We start from the raw sequence: 17961 nt of genomic DNA on the forward strand, positions 1-17961 counted from the left end.
GAGCAATATGCAGCATTACTGACTGTCCTGCGGGCTCCTTACCAACATCTCCTCCTGGCAACCAGACAAACGAGAGGGGGCCAGAGCCGAAAAACTCTTCTTCCAAGTCGTTTTCGAGTGTCTGGTCTCATGGACTGACCTGCTGGCCCACCCAGGGCCCAGCTCCTGGACACAAAAGGACCTCAGTTTCCTCCAGCATCGTTTCTTCTGGCGTCATGCCCACCTACTGCCCATGGAAAGAGAACAAAAACCTGGAGCCAGTGGGGTCGGCGGTTCCCACACATATCACTTTCACATCCCTGAGTTCAGAAAGAAGGGGCTGCGGGGGACTGAGGACTTGAAGGGCTGTATTTATATGCATGCTATGCAGTGAGGCCATCTCCCGGACAGGCCAGGCATCTCCGAGCTCAGAGTGTGGGGAAGGCTCTGCACCCAGTGAGTGCTTCACAAATGCACACGGATCTGACACGTGCTCCTGTGGGAGCCCACTGGCCCATGCTTCTTCTCTGCAGCTCTGTGAAATGTGACGGTCTCAGTGGACATGGCGTGGGACATGGGCCAGCACTGTGCCAGCTTAAGAGCAAGGGGGCTGTGAGACCTGGGTTTGACTCTAGGCTCTGCTGTCTCCCCACTGGGGAACATGGACAAGTTACTTAAACATTCTGAGCATTGTGGAGCCTTGTCTGTCAAATGTGGGAAAAACAGTAGAAAACTAAGCAAACGCATGGGAGGAGACTAGTACAGTTTACAGTGCATGGAAAGAACTAAAAAAAAAATGGCAGCCCATATGCATTTATTTGTATCCTTATTATCCCTTTCAAAAGGATGGTTCTGTGTCAAAGCGGGGAGAGAATCCAGAGAGGATCCACAAGCCCTGAACGCTGGCTGCAGACCCTGCCTGGGGCCTGGATGCTGAGGCACGGGCAGACTGGGCCCACCTGGTGGTCCTCCCTCCACACAGGCCCCAGCTGGGTCTTTCCAGGACTGGAGCTCTAAAGCATAGCTCTCACTCGACTGGAATCCCTTCAGTGGCCACCGCTGACCTCAGGATACAGCCTGGGTCTCTTGCAGGACAAGAGGATTCCTCAGAGCCTGAAGGCCTGGGCTGGGCTCAAGTATTCTCAGAGCTGGTTAGTGCCTGGGGCCGGGCAGGGGCCCGAGCAGAGGCAAAATGGACAGGTTCAACAGAGGCCCCTGCCAGTCAGGGAAAGGTCTGGGGGCCTGCATGGACCAGAGCTCAATCCAGGTCCAGGGAAGACTCAGGAATAGAATGGAAACAGATTTGGGGCAAGCATTTCTGGACCTACGCAGGCTGGAAGGGGGGGCGGGTCTGCATGACAGCTGGCCCCGGGACCAACTGCTGTTCCTGGAGCGCTGGGACATGCTGACCTCCCTCTGTCCCACCGTCCGGCTGCCGTGCTCCCTAGTGTGTGTGTGGAGAAGGTGTGGCAGGCTCCGGCAGCACCTGTGATGACTTCCAATGCTGGCTCGTGGGAGAAGGCCTCACCATCTGCAGTTAAGGTGCTTCTGGCCACGAGTAACAGAAACCTCAACTTAAACAGGCTTGTCAAATAGGGATTTTTGTTTTCTCACAACTCTATATGTCAAGAGGTAAGACACACTCCAGGTGAGGGACTATCAGTGGCTCAACGATGCCATCGAGAATGCAGTGTCTTCTTGTGTCTCAGCTGTGCCCTCCTTGCGGTGTCCATCTTCTCAAAACACTTTCCTTCCTGGTCCCAGGGTGGCTACCAGGGAAGATGGTAGGCACCCACTTCCTTGTGGGAACCATGAATAGTAAATCTTTCAGACTGCCTGGTCCAATACAGTTGCCAGAGAATGCCATGGTTCCCTCTGGAGCTAGGTAGGTCCCAGAATAATTTGAGGCTCTGTTGCAAAGGGGACAGGGGAGAAATTTGTGTTATATAGGAAGCCACCTTTGAACACTATGCTAACACACCCACACCTCACACTGGCACATGGTGAGCATCCCATGGCACTGTGACATCCTCTAGCTTCCTAAAGAGGTGGCCAACCTTGTGAGGTAGGCAAAAAAAGAACTCCCTCTTTCTTTCCCCTCCCTGCCACCCAAAGCCTGGTTACAGTCTAGCAGAGAGGCCGGAGGGGGCCCACGGTTGACTGGTTTGTTTGCTCTGTGTATAACTGGTTCATAACTGCTCACACAGGGGCAACCCTACAATGTGGACATCCTAGAACTTTGATGCCTGACTCCTCTCCACCCCCTGGCCCATTAGCCAGCCAGCAAACTGCCCTCTTGCACTCTGGCTTTTCCCTGGCATCATCTCTGTTTCCTGCCCATGGCCCTGTTTTTTCCACACTTTATGCAAACTTTGTCCCAAGACTCCCCAGTGATATCAGTTAATCATGAAGTCCTCACAATGTGGGAATGCCAGGCATGGGAGAAAGGGACAGGACAGAGGCTGCAGCAGCTCTCTCAAGCTGGAGTGGCCGCGGAAGCCCATCTGAGCAGATCTGCACTGACTGATCCAGCTGTTAGTTGCAAAGAGTCAAATCTTTTAAGGTAAACACACTGATTTGTGCATTGGCAGATGTGTTTCCTTCCAAGCAATTTCCCTGTTGATGTTGGGTACAAAATCAGGGATCGGAAACAGGGCATTGGATGAACAGGCTTTCAATGAAGCCAAGGAGTAGAGTCCATTTTTGGGCTGGTGGAGTCTAACCTTTGCTCCTTGAGGGGAAGGGTGCGGTGGTTTTCTTTCTCTCTCTCTTCTTCTTGTTTTAATAGGGGAATGAGAGTCAAGGGAAATCCAGTCCACCTCCACTGCCCTTGATGAGGAGGTCCCTTCCCAGGGGACAGCCAGAGACTGAGGGCACTTCTGGCCCATGGGAAGCCCACCAGTGGCAGCGTTTGGCTTTTGGCTTTCCTCGGAGAAGGGAAATCTCCTAAACTTGAGTGGGCCCAGCAGTAGTTTGTGGGCACCCTTTTTTCTCCTGTGTTTTAGATTTCCAGGGTCTGCACTGGTGAGCCCCAAAGGAGTGAAGGAAGATAGGAGGCACAGTTAGAAGAGCTGGGTGGAGTGCTAGTTCTGCCATTAGCTGCCAGCTGACCTGTGGTCAATCAATCAATCTCTTTGTGCCTCAGTTTCCTCATCTGCCAATGGATGTTTTTTTTTTTAAGAGAAGTTGTGAGTTTACAGATGATCATGCATAACATGCAGGATTCCCCATCAACACCTTGCATTGGTGAGGAACATTTGTAACAATTGACAGCATATTTTTATAATTGTCCTATTAATTAAAGTTCACAGTTTAACTTAGCGTTCACTGTTTGTGTAGGGTAATTTCATGGATTAAAATTTTTTTTTATTCTGTTACTATATGTATAATCTAACATTTCACCCTTTACTCATATTCAGATTTATATTTCAGTGCTATTAATTTCCTTCACAATGTTCTGTCATCACCACCATCCATTACCAAAACATTTCCATCATTCCAAATAGGAACTCTGTACATTTTAAGCCTTAACTTCCCATTCCCTATCCCTATCCCTGGTAACCTATATTCTAGATTCTGACTCTAGGCGTTTGTTTATTCTCATTGTTTCAAGCCAGTGATAACATACAATATTTGTCCTTTTGTGTCTGGCTTATTTCAGGCAACACAATGTCTTCAAAGTTCACCTGTGTTGCCACATGTATCAGGACTTCATTCCTTTTACAGCTACATAATATTTCATTGAATGTGTAGACCACATTTTATTTATTCATTCCTCGGCTGATGGAAGCTTGGGTTGCTTCCAGCATTTGGCACTTGTGAATATAGCACTATCAACATCAATGTGTAAATATCTGTTCTAGTCCACACTTCTTGTTCTTTGGAGTATATACCTAGCGGTGGGATTGCTGGGTCATGTGGTAATTCTATATTTAATGTGCTGGTTTGAAAGTATTCTGTCCCCAGAAAAGCCATGTTTTAATCCTGATCCAATTGTATGGAGCAGCCTTTTCTTTTAAACCCTATTCACCACGGTGGGTTGGGAACTTGATTAGATTATCTTCACAGAGATGTGACATGCCCAGTTGATTAGATGGAGATGTGACTCCACCCATCCCAGGTGGGTATTGATTAGTTTACTGGAATCCTTTAAAAGAGGAAACATTTGGGAGAAATGAGAGAAACAACAGAAGCCTCAGAGCCAACAGAAACCTCACAAAGATGTGGATGTGTGGAGAACAGAGACAGGGATGTTTGGAAATGCCTGGAGCCCAGCAGACGTTGCCATGAGATATTAAGCAAGCCAGAACCTGGAAAGAGCCAAGGGAAGCCAAGAGAGGAAAGCCAGCCCTGGAGAAGCAAAGTGAGGAGCCGTCACAGGAACAGAGGCTGAAAACAACAGAACCCAGGAGCAAGGGACCAGCAGTGCCAGCCATGTGACTTCCCCGTTAGCAGAGGCGTTCCTGACCCATCAGCCTTTCTTGAGTGAAGGTAACCTCTTGTTGGTGCCTTAATCTGAACACTTTAACTCCCTTAGAATTATAAACTTGTAACTTAAAAATAGCCTTTTTAAAAGCCATTCCAGTTCTGTTATATTGCATTCCAGCAACTTGCAAAGTAACACACTTAATTTTTGAGGAACCACCAAACTGTCTGGCACAGTAGCAGCACCATTTTACGTTGCCACTGGCAATGTATGAGTGTTCCTATTTCTCTGCATCCTCACCAATACTTGTTACTTTCCATTTTTTTAATAGCAGCCATTTTATTGGGTGTGAAATGGTATATCATTGTGGTTTTGATTTGCATTTCCCTGATGGCTCATGATGTTGAACGTCTTTTCACGTGCTTTCCTGCCATGTGTATATCTTCTTTGTAGAGATGTTTGCTCAAGCCTTTTGCCAATTTTTAAATTGTGTTATCTTTTTGTTATTAAGTCATCTCATCTCAGCACTTGCAGCTCAGCCCAGGCCTTTGGAGATGCAGAAAGGAATCCCCTGGGGAAAGATGTTAGAACCCAGAGGCCTGGAGAGAAGGCCAGCAGAGATCACCCCATGCCTTCCCAGATAAGAAAGGACTTCAGTTGAAAGTTACTGCCTTTCCTCTGAAGAATTATATGTTAACTAAATAAATCCCCTTTTATTGAAAGCCAATCCATCTCTGGTGTGCTGCATTCTGGCAGCTAGCAAACCAGAACATGTGGTTTCCAAATAATTTTTCCCATTGTATAGGTTGTTGTTATATTTTCCTGATAAAGTCCTTTGAGGCACAAAGGTTTTTTATTTTGATAAGGTCCCATTTATTTATTTTTTTCTTTTGTTGCTTATGCTTTGGGCGTAAAATCTAGGTAACCAATCCCTAAGACAAGATCTTGAAGATGCTTCCCTATGCTTTCCTCTAGAACTTTGATGGTTCTCACTTATATATTTAGATCTTTGATCCATTTTAAGCTGATTTTTTGTATATGCTCTGAAGTAGGTCCACCTTTCTTTTCTTGCAAATGAAGATCCAGTTTTCCTAGCACTATTTGCAGAAGAGACTGTTCTTTACCATTTGAGTGGTCTTTGTTACCGTGTTAAAAATTGGTTGGTAGGGGGTGCAAGGGTGGTCCACTGGTAGAATGCTTGCCTTCCATGTGGAAGACCTGGGGTTCAATTCCCAGACCGTGCACCGCCTCCACCCCCCCCCCCCCAAATCAGCTGGTCATAAAACAAAAAATAAAAAAACAAAGCAAGAAATACAAACAAAGCTCAGTAGGCCATAAACGTGAGGATTGATTTCTGAGCTCTCATTTCGATTAAGGAAGTTTCCTTCTATTCTTAGTGTTCTAAGTTTTATCATGAAGTGGTGCTGGATTTTGTCAAATGCCTTTTCTGCATCAATTGATATTATTACGTGTTTTTTTCCTTCATTCTGTTAATATGGTGTATTACATTCATTGATTGTCTTATGATGAACCACTCTTGCATACCAGGGATAACTCCCAATTGATCACAGTGTATAATTCTTTTAATATGCTGTTGAGTTTGGTTTGCTGGTATTTTGTTGAGGACTTTTGCATCAATATTCATAAGAAATATTGGTCTGTAGTTTTCTTTTTTATGGTATCTTTATGTGGCATTGGTATGAGGGTGATACTGGCTTCATAGCATGAATTAGGGAATGTTCCTTCCTCTTTTATTTTTTTTGTAGAATTGGAATTAAGTCTTCTTGAATATTTGGTAGAATTCCCCTGTGAAACCATCTGACCCTGGGCTTTTATTTATTGGGAGATTTTTGATGACTGTTTCAATCTCTTTACTGGTAATTGATTTGTTGAGATCTTGTATTTTTCTTGAGTCAATGTAGGTACTTTCTAAGAATTTGTCCATTTCGTCTAGGTTAATTAATTTATTGGCTTACGGTTGTTCATAGAATCATTTTGTAGTCCTTTTTATTTCAACAGGATCAATAGGAATGCCCCTCTTTTCATTTCTGATTTCAACTATTCATATCCTCTCTATTTCTTTGTCATCCTAGCTAAAAGCTGCCAATTTTACCCATCTTTTCAAAGAACCAACTTTTAGTTTTATTGACTCTATTGTTCTTTTGTTTTCTATTTCATTTCTCACCATTCTAATCTTCATTATTTCCTTTCTTCTGCACACTTTGGGTTTAGCTTGCCCTTCTTTTTCTAGTTCATCCAGTTTTAAGGTTAGGACTCTGATTTGAAGTCTTTCTTCTTTTTTATTGTCAGCATGTAGAGTTATAAATTTCCCCTCTCAGCCCTGGCTTTCCTGTATCCCATAAGTTTTCATACTTTGCATTCTCATTTTCATTCACCTAAAGATAGTTCCTGATAATAATACAGGACTTTCTTCTGCAATTTTAGTATTTAGCCCTTGTAAGTCTTATATGTTTTTTGTCTCTCACTTCAGTTAATGCCTACTTTTATATTTATTTGTTTCTTGTGTGTGTTATACAATATTGACTGCTTTCTATCATTTCTTTCTGGATATATTTTCCATCTACTTTCTTTGTGGTTTCCATGGGGTTAAAATTTAACATCCTACATATATAACAATCATATTTGGTTTAATACCACCATAACTTTGATAGCATATACTTGTCCTATAGCCCTCTATCCACCAACATTTTTTTTGTACTTGTTACCACCTATATCTTTGTGCATTTTATGTCCTAAAACATAGTCTTATCATTACCTTCTATGCATTTGCATTTTAGCATTTGTAGGAAGTAAGAAATGGAGTTACAAACCAAACAATACTTTATAATAATCATGGCATTTATAATTACCGAGATGGCTACCTTTGCCACCAGCCTTTACTTCTTTATGCTGCTGTGAACCACTGTCTAATGGTCTCCCCTTTTGGTCTGAAGAGCTCCCTTTAGCACTGCTTGTAGGCAGGTCTACTGGTAATGAGCTCCTTCAGCTTTTGTTTATTTGAGACTGTCTTAATTGCGCCCTCATTTCTGAAGGAAAGCCTCACTGGATATAAAATTCTTGGCTGGCAGTAGTTTTCTTTTGGCAATTAAAGTATTTCAACCCACTACCTTCTTGTTTATTTGGTTTCTGATGAAAAATTGTTACTTAATATTATTGTATGTAACATGTTGCATTTCTTTTGCAGCTTTCAGGACTCTCTTCTTGTCCTTTGCCTTCCATAATGTGATCAATAGATGACAAGGTGTATTCTTCTTCATGTTTATCCTGTTTGGTGTTCTTTGGACTTCTTGGATGTGCATATTCATGTCTTTTACTAAGTTTGAGAAGTTCTCTGTTATTATTTCTTTGAATTTCCTTCTGCCCCTTTCTTTCTCCTTCTGGGACTCCCATATGTGTATATTGGTGTGCATGGTTGTATCCTTTAGGTGACTTTGGCTATTTTTGCTTTTAATATTTCTTTTTTCTTTCTGCACCTCAGCCTAACTAATTTCTATTGTCCTGTCTTCCAGTTCACTGATTCTTTCTTCTGCCAGCTCTACCCTGTTCTTGAAACCCCCTGGGCATTTTTCATTTCAGATTGTAGTCTTCAAGTCCAGTAGTTGTTTGGTTCCTTTTTCATTTTTTTTCTCTTTACTAAGACTCTCATTTAGTCCATTCATTGTTTTCTTGATATCCTTTTAGCTCTTTCTCTGTATTTTCCTTCATCTCCTTGAGCATTTTTAAGATTATTTTTTAAAGGCCTTGTTTGGTATGTCCATATTCTCATCTTCTTCATTGGCGTTTTCTGGATGTTTATCATCTTCCTTTGGTTGGCCATCATTTCTTATTTCTCTGTCATGTTCTCATTGCACATGGTACATTTTAATATTTCAAAATGTTAACTCTGGGTTTTATTCCCTAAGATGTCTGTTTCTTGGTTTTGTAACCAGCTGGTGATAAACAGAGATTTTCTTGAGCTTTAGCTTTTCCATCAGGAAGGTCTGCCCAAGGCAAGCGCAGTGTGCAGGGTCCTCCCTGCCTTTCTGGGAGATCTTGTCCTGGGCTTTTGGTAACTGCTTTGGAGTTACTGAAAGAGTCTGGTTGTCCCCTGTGCTTCCAGGACATGGGCCTCCCTCTCCTGGGTGTCTACAGGAGTCTGGCTGTCCCCTGTGCTTCCAGAACATGGACCTCCCTCTCCTGGGTGCTTACAGGAGTCTGGTTGTCCCCTGTGCTTCCAGGACACAGACCTCCCTCTCCTGGGTGTTTGAAGCTGACAAGCGTTTGTCTGGACTGCCATCCTCTATAGTTTCTTATACTCCTTTCTGTCTCAAGCTGCTTTTGCCTGGAGGGCAGATTCTGTGTGGAGTGCACACAGGGTGGGGGACTTTCCCAAGTCAGTTTTTCTCTGTCCAAAGAGGACAAGGGACCCATGAAGGTGGCACAGACTGGCTCCCAACTGCCTTGGAGTAGGGGTGGGGGTAGGAAAGGTGCCAAGAGCTGCACTGATGGCTTCCCAGAGCTGAGCTTTTCTGGCCTGCCCAGCAAAGGCAGCCCTTCCGCTAAGTGCCCCACAGCCCTGGGGAAGCACAGTGCCTCAAGTCTCCATGGCCATTGCCCCTGTCCAGGACAGGCCAAAACAATGGCTGCCCTCAGAAGCAGGCTCCCAGTAACATGACACTGCTACGCAAAGCCATGCAGGGACTGGCTGTGCCCACCCCCATGAGGAAGAGGATATTTACATGCCTACCCCTGGCCATGAGGGAGAGGATATTTACATCCCTTTCGGTCATGAGTGAGCCGGCCAGGGGCTGGACCCCATGGTGGCCTGCTGTGAGAGTGGGCAATAGGTGCCAACAGCTGCCACATGGAGAGCACAGTGCACCATTCTTTATGGTGATTGGTCAGCTTCTTCCTCCTGATCTACTCTGGGTGCTGTGCAGGGGTCTTCTGGCCTCTGCAGTTTCTACGTAGCTGATTCAGACAGTTCCTGCCTGTTTAATAGCTGTTTGGGTGGAAGGACTGGGTGCTGGAGCACCCTACTCACCTCCCCACATGCCTCCCTTGCCAGTAGGATTTTAATTACACCTGCCCTTCCTTCCTGGCTCTTGTGAAGATTACACAAGGCATAAAAGTGCCCTGAAAACTGAAAGGTGCTTCATCAATGCGAGACAGACCTTTCACTAAAATCCACTTACGCCAGTCCAATGCCGTGCTTTGTACTTTCTCCGTATATGGAAATAATAGTGTGGAGGGGGCAGCTTAACCTTTGATGAGGTGGTTATTTTCCTCAGGCCCCACAGTCATCGGGAAGAGTTCTGGAGTGAAGTCGGGAATACTTGAGTTTGAGTCCCAGGTTCTCCATCACTAACTAGATGATCCTAAGGAGTCCCCCCTCCAGGCCCTGGCTTCCTGCTGTGCAGCGTGGTGGAGGAGGGGGCAGGTGGCCACTAGGACCCCCTGTGGCCTCAGTTACGTGGATCCTTATTCCTACAGCCAGACATGACCAGGTTCCTACTATAGAGTCTTGGCTTTAAAAAAAACAGTTTTTTTTTTACCATTCAACCTACTTTAACATCAGCTCTGGTGAAACAGAGCCTCCAAAAATTTCGTACAAGAATGTTTGTATGTTAAGAATTACAATAAAAAAAAAACAGTTTTTATGGTGTATAATTGATATATGACAAACCAGGTGTCTTCTGCTTCTAGCCAAGATGGAGTAAAAGGGACCAGAGTTTAGACTTTTATAGATTTTTTTGGACCATGCTTTCGAGGAAATGTAACTGCTTTCCAACACGGATGCCTCTGCAGTCATCAGAACCTCACTCACCCTGATTAGAGAAAGCAGCACTAAAGGGCTTTGAAGGTGGCTGGGTTCATGTCACAAGCCTCCAGGGCTCCAGTTAGCTCCTAAAGGTCACAGAAGTCTGAAGGAGGAGACCCCAGACTCACGGTTTGGTGGAGGAGGAACTTTGAGGGCATGATTATTTAAAGATATCAATGCAGACTTCTTGTCTTCTGTGACTAAACTCAACTGACTGAACCCTCACTCCTGCAGGTAAGCAGGTTGGGCCCGACTCTCCTGTGTTCCCCTGGAGAGCCAGCGAGACCATGGGGGCACGAGGAGTCAACAGCAGCGACACCCCAAAGCCAAACGCAACCCCCGAGGCAGCTGCAACTGTTCTGGAGCCTCTTAAGTTAGGGTAAAGCATATTAATCCTGTACTCAATTAAAAGAAACAAGTCTTCTGACTTACTCTAGGAAATCATCAATCATGTGGTCAATCACTCTATCTCCACTGAAAATAATGTATGAAAGAATAATTAATGACATAGGAAAAGTTCCCATGACAGCAGAGTTTCTCAACTGTGGCACAATAGACGTTCTGAATTACTCTGTCCTGGGGGACTGTCCTGTGTGTTTAGGTTGTTTTCCAGCATTCCTGGACTCTACCCACTAGATGCCAGTAGCACCCTACCTCCCAGATAAGGTGACTAGAGATGTCTCCAGAATTGTCAAATGTCCCCTGGGAAGCAAAATCACCTTTGGTTGAGAAACACCACCCTAGAGTGACCCCATCCCATTTCAGTTACATGCCAGCTGTGCGCTAAGGGCACTGCAGACAGGATCCTATTTATCTGTTGCTAGTGGGTTACAAGGGATTTTTCTTCTTTTATTATCAGACATGCAGAGTGTTTATAAATAAAAATCTTTTACAAAAGAGAGAGAAACCTAAAACCAGCAACAAGGTTTACCAGTTTGTCTAGTTAATGTGCAGGCTTTCCCTCTGCTTACACCTGCCCAACAAGAGGGAGAGACCATGCCTCCGAGTCCTGGCCCTGTCGCTTCTGAGTAGTGTGATTTTGGAGTTGCTTCTTACCAGTTCTGAGCCTCAGTCTTTCCATTTAGAAGATGAGGATGAGGATATCTGCCTTGCAGGTCGTGAGGCTTAACGTGGGAGGTGAGAGGGAGCGCACCTGCTTTGCTTACCACGATAGCCCCAATTCCTGGCTGGTGGGCCTGGTTCATAGCAGATGATCAATAAATGCTCTAGCATGAAGAGGGCGACGAAGAAAAATGACTGGCATCCAGCACAAGCACTAGCACCAATTACGTGCCTGACAAAAACACTGGCTGACCACGAGTGTCCGGGACGCAGACAGGTGAAGGAGAGACCTACCACGCTGGATGCTATGGAGAGCAGGACACAAAACAGAATCGCCTCTGGCCTTGTGGAGTTTATGATCCAGGAGAATGCGAGCAACAAAGAACATTGTTAGGAATCATTAAATACTTGCAGATGTGAGAGGTACTGCAAAGTGGAGGTTCAGATTTACCCACAGGCTCCCACTCACACATGCACACACCCCCGCACCCACACACTGGCCATGGACAAGTAAGGCCACCTTCCCAGAAGCAGGCTGGCCTGCGGGTCTGTGGCTGGACCGAGCACCTATGCTCTGGGGAAGTCTTAGGGAGATTTTCATTGCTTTTTAAGCATAAAACAGTGAACTTTAATAAAAGAAAACATCTCCACTGGGCTTTAAACACTCACTAGGAGTTAAAAGCAATTAGGCTAAAAAAATAGTCTGTTTTCTTCTAATTCAATAAGTGCTTTCTTTTATTCACTTCATTGTCTTTTACGATTTGGATTAAGGTTTGTCTGCATTCAGGAAAGGTCACATTTGCCCAAAGACTGACGGGCAGAACCATAAGGTAATCCCTTATACCAGGGAGCGCCAGCAAGGAAATGGACTTTATAAGACGGCATTCAAATTGGGCCCCGCTCTGTCCCGGCTGGGCCACTCTGGGCGCGTCATCGCACCCATCCCAGGCTCGGTTTCCTCATTTGTAAAATGGGGATAATAGCTCGTAAGGTCATAATGACACTATGAGAGCTAAGGTTAGGTACATAAAGCACCGACCGGCACAGGGCATAGCATGGGCAGAGGCTGAGTCGTGGCCACGCCCTCTCCTCTTCCCTTTCCTTCAGGGAAGTCTCTCCCGATCACTTTCACTCTTTAGAACGCAGGTCGGGCAACAGCGCTGTGGAGGCCGTGCCACCCCAGGCTGAGCTCGGAGCTCTCCTTGGGCTCCCTCCTGGTCCTGCCCTGGGGGTCCATGAGGGCAGAGGCTGCACCCACTCCCCCGTGGGCCGTCTCCCACCCTACTCGGTGCCAGCCTGTCCGCAGATGTGTCCCCTCCCTCCCTTCTCTGATCCGCTCTGCCTGGCAGGGAACTCCATTTCCCAGGTTCCCTGGCAGGGGCCCTCTGGCCAGGCGCTACTTTTAAGGGGGCACTGAGGTGAGACTGGAAAACGGGAAGAAAGAAGAAGGAAGGCTGTTTGCCTCTCCCTCCCTTTTTTGTTTTAGGAGTGATTTTTGGCAATGGCTGTTTCTCCTGTGAAACCCTCTCCCACTCCCCACCTGGGAGCAGCCCTGCCCTCTGGGTGCTGAAAACCCCACTTCCTCCCCATTCACCTCTACCCTGGTGGGACCGCCAGCTTCCTGCTGGTGCTGAGCTGTGAGCTGCTCCACTCATCTATAAAATGGGCACCTACATCACAGTGCTGTGAGAAGGAAAAGAATTCATAGGAGGACAGAGATGGCACATAACAAAGTGGGGGGGGGGGGAGTTCACTTGCTGTGCATTGGCTTGCCTGGTTTGTCACCAAAGCTGACTTCTCAGCTTTTCTATCTTCCATGGAACCAATTCCCTGCATTAAACTCCCTCCATGTGAAATGCCTGGTGTGGTTTCCATTTTTCTGATAGACTCAGACCGATATATTTATTTATCCCCAGCCTCTCTTGATTTAGGGTAGGACCTCAGCAATGTCTTGTCAGTTGAGTGTATTTTCCATTCTAATATTCCAAAATGCTAGGATTCTGTCCACCTTCTCCAGGGATTTCCCTTGGTTCCCCTTCACTTTCCAAAACCACAGCGATCCAGAAGCACCAGGAGAAAGTAAAGTGAAGGCAAACCCCAGAAAACACATGACACATCTTTAAAGTTCTTGAAATTCTGTCTAATTCATTTGTTTCATTTTCTCAGCCCCAGCTTCAAACTGTATCTATCCACATAGCAACTGTCATCAGTGAGCCAAAATTAAAGATCCCCAACCTCTGCCCTTCTCATCAATCACAAACCATGAGTGAAAAGAGCAGGTTCAAGAGGAATAATCAGCTCCAGGAGGCCAGCTCTGTCCATCAGTTCTGTTAGGCTGTCCATAGAGGCACGGCCTGAATCCCCTGGCCAGGGGAGGACAAATGAGTTACTCCCCGTGACGCCCTGTCTGCAGCAGACTTGGTCTCAGAGGAGACCTAAAGTGAATGCTGATTTAAGAAAAATTAAGTCTGATTTCAACAGTTGGGAAGAAACGGGATCAGAGGACTTGTGAACATGCCGGGGCAGCTTTGGACATCCAGCGGAAGAGGAAGGGCCACCCTGTCCCTTTCAGGGACCACTAGCCTCATGGAGGGGCTCAGGCTGCAGAGACAGACCTGCCTGGGCTCAAATTCTGCCTCTGCTACTTACCAGCTTCTGGGCCTTGGTTGAGCGATTGAACTGTTTCAAGCTTCGGTCTTCTCATCTGTAAAATGGGCACCTACGTCACCGTGCTGTGAGAAGGAAAAGAATTCCTAGGAGGACAGAGGAAGCGGTTAACAAAGGGGGTTCCCTCTCTCTGCTTTGGCTTGCCTGGTTTGTATGTAAATAAACCTTCCTGTGCTTTGAAAATCAAAAAACAAAAACAAACTAGAGAAAGCCCCTGGGGCCTATCTCTGTTGCTATGGCAGTTGGTTCCTCCACACACCTGCTTCTCTCCCTTGCTTTTGCCCATACGACTAGGAGTTCTGCTTAAACCTCTCCTCCTTCCCTCTCCTCTCCTTTCTCTTCCTCCTCTCTTCGGTTCTTTCCCCTTCTCACCCTTCTCCCCACCTCTTCCTGGCACATTTTCCCTTAATACCTGATATTCTCTCCTCCTCCTCTCTCCTCTCTCCTCTCTTCCCTCTTTCCTCTTTTTTCCTCTCCTCTCCCCTCTTCTCTTCCTCCTCTCCGTCCTCCCTTCATCTCCTCTCCCCTCCCCAGTAGGGACTGGAAGGTTCACGCAGGAGGCAGCATTTGGCCATAGGAGGTGGCAGTGGTGATGGGAAGAGAGCACGCAGCCTTTACAAGGCTCCTGGGCCACCGGGCCACAGGGCCACAGGGCCACAGGGCCACAGGCCCTCCGGCATCCGCTCCTCCCCCTGCAGCTGCTGACCTGCGTGGAGGACCAAACTCAGACCATCTGCAGGCGCTTCTCTCCTGTGAGCCTCCTCCGGGCTCCCTCGAGCACCTCGCACCTCCTTGCCTTCCATTCTGCGACCACTGCCCGGCCCTGCTCTGGGCCCCTCACTCTTCCTTTCCCAACTGCTTATCACAGGTGACCCCGCGCCGGGCTGCCCCCTCCCGCTGTCCCGCAGCGGTGGCCGAGCCGTTCCCGGGTCCGCGTCTCGGATGACGTCACTCTGCGCAGCGGCCCGACGCCCAACCAGGCGCTGTCACCCGACTCCAGCCCCGCCGCCCCTCCCCCCCCCGCCCATTACCCTTCCTCGCCGCCCTGCCCCACCCCCGCCGCCCTGCCCCCCCGCACCATTACCCCTCCTCGCACCCCCGCCCCGCCCTGTCCCCGCCCATTGCCCCTCCTCGCGCCCCCGCCGCCCTGCCCCCCCCGCACCATTACCCCTCCTCGCACCCCCGACCCGCCCTGTCCCCGCCCATTACCCCTCCTCGCGCCCCCGCCGCCCTGCCCCCCCCCCGCACCCATTGCCCCTCCTCGCGCCCCCGCCGCCCTGCCCCCCCCGCACCATTACCCCTCCTCGCACCCCCGCCCCGCCCTGTCCCCGCCCATTGCCCCTCCTCGCGCCCCCGCCGCCCTGCCCCCCCCCCGCACCATTACCCCTCCTCGCACCCCCGACCCGCCCTGTCCCCGCCCATTACCCCTCCTCGCGCCCCCGCCGCCCTGCCCCCCCCCCGCACCCATTGCCCCTCCTCGCGCCCCCGCCGCCCTGCCCCCCCCCCCCCCCCCCCGCACCATTACCCCTCCTCGCACCCCCGCCCCGCCCTGTCCCCGCCCATTGCCCCTCCTCGCGCCCGCCCGCTGCCCTCTAGAGCCCAGACGCCTGGGGGTGATGACGCTACGGGTGTGACGTCACTCCTGTCGGCCTGTCCTGACCTGGCCTCTGTCCTTGTCCTCGGGGGCCCGTCAGCCACCCGCGGGCCTGGACCAGCAGCAGCCAGAAGGGCAGGCGGTGACTCACCCGGCCCTTGACGACCCGACTGCTCGGCCTTACCCTCCTGCGGAGGTGGACTGGGATCTTGGTGGGGGAAGTGCGTGCGTGCCTTCGTGGGTGGACGCGCATTTGAAATGAACCACCTTAGAAACAAGGCGGCGGGTGTCCGTGTTGGCCAAGTGCCCGCAGGAGAATCACCTGGGAGCTTGTGGCCGCACAGATTCCTGGGCCCGGGAGGTGGGTGGGAATCCGTACCAGTGGGTGCGCCTGCAGATCTGACAGCCGGGAACATCTGCAGTGAGGGACCTCAGTGTTAGAGGTCTTGGAAGGCAAGGAGTTCGAATGACGCTAATCACGACATCATCATATATGTATGCATGAACACGTGCGATTGTGTGGTATTGAGTGTTGTTTCAGGCGCTGTGCTAGGACCGTCTTCAATCCTTACTAGCCCTGTGAAAGAGGTTCCAGTCTTCATGGTACAGACGAAAGGAAGGTACAGAGACGGTCACTTAGAGGGGGGCGGAGGCAGAAGCCCATGCTCAGACCACTCTGCAAAGCTGCTCATTTGTGAACCTGGATTTTCGAAGGCCAGTTTGTTTGTTGTAACTTCCCAGATGGGGTCTCCTGGTTTGTAGCTGGCAGGAACCCCTCTCCTGGGGCCTGGAGGCTGGGGCAATACAGTTCTGCAAGTCCTTCCTGTAGGCCCCTCCCCTCCTCAGATGGGCCTCAGGTGGCCGTGAAAGGGAAACCCTCCACTCTGCTCCCAAAGTGGTCCCTGTGGGTGCTGGTGGGAAGCAGCCTGTCATGGTTTGGTGTTGAGACAGATGGAGGAGGAGAAATATGGGGCAGGTGACTGACTAGGTTATCCACAGGGAGGAAAGGAATGGAGGGCAGGTGCTGGCACCAAATCTCTGCCCTTGCTTTGAAATGAGTACCTCAAATTCTACCACATCTGAGATGCATCTTCTTTGAAAAAGAGTCTCTAGTGGGAAAGTGATATAGACATTATTAGTCTTTCACACTATAGTGTAAACTAATTCAGTTTTTGTTTCTGTGTATGGAAAAATATACTGAGGATGTATCACTTGGAAAATGAGAGTTTTAAATTATGTTGGTTATTATCAATAATTTAAAAAGTGCTATGCAAATGTCAGGAATGAACATGGTGTTTCCAGAACAAAGGGGATCCCATGGTTTCAGGTCGGCCTTCTTGGCTATAGGACTTCTCTTGGCTTTAAAAACATTAATTCTCATTATGACTTTCTAAAAAGGAGGTAAAGTTCTCAGCATTTCCCAAATCCGTTTGACATGAATCTTTTCACATCTCCTAGAATACTCTGCAAAACCCAGGATCGAAAATTACTAATCTACTCAACCTGTGCAGAATACTTTAGTGTTAGTCTGAAAAAGGCTTTCAGACATGATCTCATCCAAGAGGGTTTTCTTGAGGCTTGGTCATTCGAAACAGTGGTGGCAAAGCAGGACAGGGGTGCAGCAATTTGGGGACATGGGGCTCCAGGGGAAAGTCTGGGTAAAGGGCTCACTTGGTTAGTTCCTCCACTCAGTTCCCAGGCTGCCCCTGGAGATGGGACCTGCACCTCCTCAGGAAGCCCCCTTCTGCCCTATCACTCTCCCTTGCTTGCTAAAAGGACTGAGCCTATGGGAAAATCACCCACTTCCCCCAGTTGCCCCACCCAGCTGAAGCTCCAGCCAGGCTTCTCTGGCCTTCCTGCCATAGGAATAGGGACCTGGCCTTTGGAGCGCAGCTTTGCATGGATGCCCAGTTAGGGGGACTTGAATCAAGCCTGGTCCTGGGATTGCAGCCCTTCTATCCACCCCCAATCCCATTTAGGATGCCCAGGATCAATGAAAGGATCCGATCAATCAAATAATACCTAAGGGTGCTCACCCCTTTGCCACCCCTCTTGGGGTGAGCCTGCTTTTCAAAGGCGCTGCATGTCGAGTGAAGGGATTCCAGGCACTGTGCAGAGGAGTGAAGGAGATGGTTTTGCCCCACCGTGTCCTCCCAGCACCTCATGAATGCACCACTGTATGTCCACATCCTCCACGTGCTCCGTCCTTGCAGGTATATCCAGCAGGAATGCAATTCTGTTCAGAATAACGAGCCTGATGTTCAGAGGGCAGCAGGAGGCCTTGGAGGTGTTAACTCACTGCTGCTTAGCACCTGTTCCTCTGGCTCCTTGGGATTATGGAGAGAGGAGCTCAGCGTAATAGCCAGAGCTAATTTACTGAGCCCTCACCATGTCCAGGCCTTGGTATCTTAG

General features: G+C 48.5%; 1 long non-coding RNA gene across 1 annotated transcript; it reads right to left on the minus strand.

Moving 5' to 3' along the window:
- Positions 1-411: 411 nt before the first annotated feature.
- LOC143658093 (uncharacterized) lies at positions 412-14879 on the minus strand. Its single transcript, XR_013163119.1, has 3 exons — positions 14662-14879; positions 13938-13992; positions 412-1889 (listed from the first exon to the last, which is right to left on the minus strand). It is a non-coding gene; the product is annotated as an uncharacterized LOC143658093 (long non-coding RNA).
- Between the last annotated feature and the right edge of the window lie 3082 nt (positions 14880-17961).

Source organism: Tamandua tetradactyla, chromosome 15 (genome assembly GCF_023851605.1).
Source record: "Tamandua tetradactyla isolate mTamTet1 chromosome 15, mTamTet1.pri, whole genome shotgun sequence".
Classification (NCBI taxonomy): Eukaryota; Metazoa; Chordata; class Mammalia; order Pilosa; family Myrmecophagidae; genus Tamandua; species Tamandua tetradactyla.